At 32.8% G+C, this 7,102-nt stretch overlaps 1 protein-coding gene across 1 annotated transcript in view; it reads right to left on the reverse strand.

Annotated features, from left to right (window-relative positions):
* Nucleotides 1-7,102, reverse strand: part of LOC309658989 (uncharacterized protein) — a 703,210-nt gene that overhangs the window by 41,977 nt on the left and 654,131 nt on the right. The gene's annotated exons all lie outside the window — the stretch shown is intronic.

Consider the following 7,102-nt stretch of genomic DNA (forward strand, 5'->3'; position numbering starts at 1 on the left):
CGGATTACAGAAAGATTGGCAATTTGCTGTCTTCCTATTTGGCCTGATCTTTCATGCCCTCCAGGAAAACTGTCTCCACCTAAAGGAGTTAAGATATATAGACATGGAGGAATCACCTTCTGAGGCAGTGCCAGGTCTGTTAACATCACTGTGCAAACTGTCAAGAGAACATAGTCGAGGCAGTGTCGTGTGGAAGAGTTGTTTCTCACCCCAATACTGATTATCCCTTTCATTTACAATCATCGACTTTTAGCTTGATCCATGTACACTTGGAAAGAGGACTAAATTTCTAAGTTTCCTATCAGTTAGGCATGTTCTTATGTCTGAGACCTAGCTAAAGGAACAGAAGTATAAATGTCCTGTGACAGCATGTTCTCTTTTCTTCTTCTTTCCTCCTTCCCCCATATTCTACTTAGAATATAGATACCAACACTTGAGCTTCATTTTGGATTATGAGGATGAAGGCCACACTTTAGGGATGGCAAAGCACAGAGCTGGGAAGAGCTCAGGTCCCTAAGGACTTTATGTAGCAAAGCTGCTATACATCACCTGATTACTTGCCTCGAGAACTATACGTGAAAGATAAATAAAATGTAATCTTCTTGCAGTCACTGTTATTTTGTGACTCTTTTTCTTAAATAAAACCTAGCCCTAACTGATACAGTTTGTATATTATGGAAATGTTGGAAAAGTTAATCACTGCCATGTCAGAAAGAGTTTTGATTGTTAAACTTTATTTTCATATTTATGTCCTGGTGAATCATTATTACAAAAACAACCAATGAATGTTTTAGGGTTAATGGTGAGGATCAAGTAGCCAGCTAAGAGGTTATTATAATAGACCAGTGATAATATAATACGCATTTAAACTATGGAAATTAGATATAAAGAATGTTATTTTAAAAATCTCTCTACTCCATATCCACCCCTCTTGAGTCTTGATTTCAGTTTATTTACTTCAATAAATTATTTTCTTAGTCTAAATATCTAAAAATATTTTCTGAAAAGTAACATCCATTTTCTTTTTTGAAGCAGTAGAATTTTCTCCAGATTTCTCTCAGACTTTGACCCTCATCCTTTTTTATCCCCAAAACAACCCTAACTTGCCCAGGATGCTGGACTGAAGAAGAATGGCAAAGACAGCTGTGTATTCGTGTACAGAATTAGTAAATCTTGGGCAAGCTTAACGGCTTAATGTTCTATTTAAAATTCAAGGTTGGTTTGTGTAAGAATAGTTCACAAAGTATAAACAACTAGGGGTTGTTTTTTATTACAACAACATGTTCCAATAGAATTGTATTATTGTTAGTTTATGTTATTTTGAGACCTTGTAAGAGATTCCATTATTTAAGAAATACTTCTCCCTAATTTTTTTCTTTAAGTAAAATTGCTCTATAACAGGAACATTATATTGATTATATTATATTATATTGATTATATTATATTATATATTGATTATATTGATTTCCTAAATAGTTATTAACACATTGTAGATTTTTTTTTTAAATTTAGGGGACTATATAAAATATATTCTAAAAATTTTAAGTGGAAAGAAAACTGTTTTCCAGCTCATAAAGCACACATATTCTGTGATATCATATATTTTAACCAAATGATTTTTTAAATATATTGGAATATTTAATGTTTTATACAATTCTGTGAAAAGTCACATTATTCTTTTTTTATTGGAGTATAGTTATGTACATTATATAAGTTACAGGTGACAATATAGTGATTCACAGTTCTTAAAGGTTATACTCTATTTATAGTTATTATAAAATATTGGCTGTATTCCTGGGTTGTACAATAAATCCTTGTAGCTTATTTTATACATAATAGTTTGTACCTCTTAATCCCTTACCCCTATATTGCCCCTCCCCCTTCCCTCTCCCCACTGGTAACCACTAGTTTGTTCTCTGTATCTGTGAGTCTGTTTCTTTTTTGTGATATTCACAAGTTTACTGTATTTTTTAGATTCCACATATAAGTGACATCATACAGAATTTGTCTTTCTCTGTCTGACTTATTTCACTTAGCATAATACCCTCTAAGTTCATCTGTGTTGTTGCAAATGGCAAAATTTTCACTCTTTTTTATGGCTGAGTAGTATTCCATTGTGTATATATACCACATCCTCTTAATCCAATCATCTGTTGATGGGCACTTAGGTTGTTTTCATATCTTAAGTATTGTAAACAATGCCACTGTGAACATTGGGATGCATGTATCTTTTCAAATTAGTGTTTTTGTTTTTTCCGGATATACATTCAGGAGTGAAACTGCTGGGTCGTATGGCAGCTCTATTTTTAGTTTTTTGATTTTTATACTAAAACTGTTTCTTCATAGTTTTAGATGAGGAAATATCTGTCTTACACACCAAACTTAGTATTTAAATAAGGTACTTATTTGTTTTTTCAGCAAATGCTTACTATGTGCAAGGCCCTGTATTAAGAATCATAAAAAAGGATTACTAAGATGTATCTCCTTCTTTCTAAGGTTTCATAATGTAGAAAGAGATAGATCACATAATGGAAGTAGGCATACTGTGCTGTGTCAAGTCTTAAGAAGGAAGAGAGAGGGATTCTAGGAAAAATTCATAGTTGTTTGCTGGTACCTGAAGCAGAAGTTGTTTTGACAGCAGGAATAGAAAATGAGGCTCAGCATGGCAAGAGTTTTGGCCCAGAGTTTTGAATTGAAAAAGAAAGAGAGAAAGAAAACTCGCTGCAGTGTGGAGAATGAACTGATAGGGGAAGAGCTGAAAAGCAAAGGGTAGAGGCTATTCCAACTATCCATGTGAAAAATTATGATCTCCTGAACAAGGGCAGTAGAACAGTCTGTACTGAGGATGAGACACATAGGAAAGAAATGAAGAAGGTGAAATCAAAAGAACTTAAGCTCAGCTGAATGAATACATTGTACACATCAGGAATTGGAGAAGTAAACAATATTATCAAGATTTCTACCTGTGATAAAAGAATAGATGTCATATCATTAATGAAAATGTAAGGAAAGGAAGCAATTTTGAAGATTAGATGGAGGACGGAAATTAAATGAGACTTTTTTTGGACATGTTGAGTTTGAGGTAGATGCAAAACATCCACATGGACCTATCTGGCAGGCTGGTGGATATACATGGAAGTAAAACTGGAGGAAAAAAAATGTCTGTCCTGGGAATATACACATTATGATAGTCTAAAGATACTATGTTTCTCCTTCCTAGTTTTTCATAAACCCAAGCTCACTAGATTTCATTCTATAGCTTTATCTTCTCAGTTACATACGTTTTTATTCCATGATCTACTTTCTTTAAATATTGGTATGACTTAATATTCTATCCTAAGCTGGACTGGTTCTCTTACCCACGTACTTTCTCTTCAAAAACTGAACTGCATTTATCGTTTTAAAATTATTATCATAGAGATAACATCAGGTTGAACTTGCCAATATTTACTATTTTTGACCTACAAAAATGGCAAATACATATAGTTGATTCTAGTAATACATATTATAGTATTAAGCCAATTGTAAAATACATAAATTAGGCACTAGAATTATTCATATCCCACTGATTCAAGACTTCAATATTAAATGTATGGTGATATATTTCAGGCTTTTGTCGATTAATACACACATTGACAAAAGTAGGATTATACTATACATACTATAGGAACTTGCTTCTCTTACTTAATATATTGTAATCCTCTTCTCTTATTTATACTTACCTTTTAATTTTTGCAAATAACTCCAGTATTTTCTTCCTTCATTATTATAAAAATTTATCAGTGAAAGTTATTTTTTACATTTATATTTCATGCATTTGTCCAATTATTTCTCAGCATAAATTCCATTCTATTAATGAATGTTAGGCAAAGCTATCTGCCTTCAGAGTTTCAACATGCTGAAAACTTGCAGATAGGTACATCTATTCTAGGTATACCTAACACATGAACTATGCTCTAAATACTCCTTTTTTTTTTTTTTTTACTTTTTTTTTACTTGGTGTCTCAAAGTTTCTTCAGTATAAGGTGTCCTAAACAGAACTCTCTTTCCTTCCTTACCCCTCTTTTTCCTTCTCAATTTTGTTGAACACCATCCTCTTTCCAAAACAATTTCTAAACAAAAAACAACCAAAAAGAAAAAAGAAAAAAAACACCTAGGAATCATCCTAGAATACTCTTTTTCCTTTAGCCACCCCATCTCCAAATCATGCCTTTCTTTACCAGTTTCCGTATATAATATATCCTTTGGATTTTCATTAAATGATGCTCCTTATCTACAACCCTGCTGTCTTATAAGTCACTGATCAGAGCCTTCCTGCTTTCTCACTCCCTCCACAGACCTATCTTTCTCAATGCTGTCAAAGTGATTTTTGTATACTTAAAACATTTATTGACACCTCATTTGCTATAGGATAAAACACAACTCTTTCAAATTCTATGTAAGGTCTTACATTCCCTTCCTGGATCCTGCTTATCTTTCCATCCCATTTCTTGCATCATTACTCTTTCCTCTTTACTCTGGCTTATTAGACTATTAGACTTTCCCAAATGCTGGCATTTATTCTCTGTTCAATTTCATTGGAATCCCCATCTCTTCCTGGCCACCTGGCTAACACATGTAATTGCCCCTCAGTAATCAGCATATTTTTTTTAAAAAAATCTATGTATCCTAATGAGCTTATTTACAAAAAAGAAACAGACTAACAGACTTAGAGAACTAACTTATGGTTACTGGGGGGAAGGGATAGTTAGGGAGTTTGGGATTGACATGTACACAGTGCTATATTTAAAATGGATAGCCAACAAGGACCTACTGTATAGCACAGGGAACTCTGCTCAATATTACCTAACAACCTAAATGGGAAAAGAATTTGAAAAAGAATAGATACACATATAACAATCACTTTGCTGTACACCTGAAACTCAACACTGTTAATGAACAATATAAAATAAAAAGTTAAAAAAAAACCTAATTATCCTATCCTTTACCTTCCTGGTAGAATTACTTCCCTCTTAGTGCCCAGCAACCCCCATACACTATTTTATATCAAACAGCTATCATGAATATTTAATTGCCTTTACATGTATATACTTAATTTTTCCACTTCTCTAGGATATGGAAGGAACTACATCTAAATTATATCAATATTCCTAACACCTAACTAAGAGTAGGTTCTGAATGAATCTTGGATGAATGAATGGATGGATGGATGAAAAGATGGGTGGAGGAAGAAAAAATAATTCATGAGAAGTTACCTGAGGATGTAATGTAAGTGAAATATCTATATTTAAGGGTTTGTAGGCAAAAAAGGAAGAGAATTAATTAAGAGGCTTTGTCAGAATAAAAGAAAAAAAGCGCACAAGGGTGGTATATCACAGACAAAGGAAGGAGAAATTTTTCAAAGAGAAAATGGTCAGCAATTTAGATTGCTGTACAGAGGCCAACTAGGATGACAAAAAAAGACAGATTTTTTTTAAATGGTCACTAGAGACTAACGTAGTGAATTAGACATTTGTAGTGTATGTATTTCTATTATGAGTCTTAATGAATATTTTAGTCAATTGGTAAGATTAAAAGACTGTCATAGACATTGTCTCATTTGAGGGAAAAAGGTAATGAAATATTTTATTTTATAAATTTATTTTATTTTTATTTATTTTTATTTATTTCTATTTATTTTTGGCTGCAGCGGGTCTTTGCTGCTGCACATGGACTTTCTCTAGTTGCAGCGAGCGGGGTCTACTCTTCGTCGTAGTGCGCAGGCTTCTCATTGAGGTGGCTTCTCTTGTTGCAGAGCACAGGTTCTAGGCGTGCGGGCTTCAGTAGTCGTGGCACACAGGCTCAGTAGTTGTGGCTCGCAGGCTCTAGAGTGCAGGCTCAGTAGTTGTGGCGCACGGGCCTTGCTGCTCCACGGCATGTGGGATCTTCCCGGACCAGGGCTTGAACCTGTGTCCCCTGCACTAGCAGGCGGATTCTTAACTACTGTGCCACGAGGGAAGCCCGGTAACAAAATACTGATCAATATGTAAATATTTTGTAATTGTTGCTTTAAATATATGTCCACAACATTTTTAGTGTCTATTCTTTAGAAGTAAGGCAATTATTAATTTCAACAATAGAGAATTCTTCTAAATCACAGTATGTATTCTTCTGTATAAAAATAAAATTTTGGCTTTGGAAATTACTGCATTCTTAGGTATAGTAATTTAGTATTTTAAGAAATGTAGTATTTTAAGAATATATATGATATAGATAGATGTAGATATTTACCTATCCACTGGTCAATTTATCTACCTTTATATTCTGTACCCACTCAATCCTCTATTATTTTATCTACCTGTACTTTGAAAAATATTATCATTTTGTCCACATAATTACACTGCTTTTTCAGTCTTCTGGGGGATTCCCCTAAACCTCAGCACTGTGCATTATTAAATATTCTACTGATTCTCAATACCATTCAATTGAGTATGTGCTCTAGGCAAATTTGGCCTTTATATAACAGAAATTCAGGTAGACATTAATTCTCTGTTGATTCCCAACCCTATGCCAGAAAAGATTACATTATTATACAATAACATATTTAAATGATTTAATGTGAAAAATTTTCAATTTATTTAAGTATTTTGCTAAGTAGTTTAAAACTAAATTGAAGACATTATATTATAAATGAAATTCTTCTTCAGATAATTTAAAATATATATTATATATAATATATACATATATTTATATATAACCTATATAAATATATATATATATAAAATTTTGAGCACTAAGTGAAAATTCATAGGACACCATCTTCCATAATACTTTACAGAAAATTATCTGAAAAAGCCAGTACATTATGTACTTCAGAGACTGACTTAGACATTTAAAAATTCATGTTTTGCATTTTATTTTATAACTTGTGTGTGTGTGTGTGCTAAATATGAAATTAGTATCCACACTTTGCACTGGAAAGACTGATTGACAAAGGTCACAAGTATTTTTTTTCCTCTTAGCTCACTGATTTTCAAATATTTAAACTTTCACACTGAACAATTTAAGCACAATAAAATATATCTCCTTTCCTTAAGCAATTTTAGTCATCAACAGAGAGCAC

The sequence above is a fragment of the Balaenoptera physalus genome (genome assembly GCF_965194825.1).
Source record: "Balaenoptera physalus genome assembly, chromosome: 3".
Classification (NCBI taxonomy): Eukaryota; Metazoa; Chordata; class Mammalia; order Artiodactyla; family Balaenopteridae; genus Balaenoptera; species Balaenoptera physalus.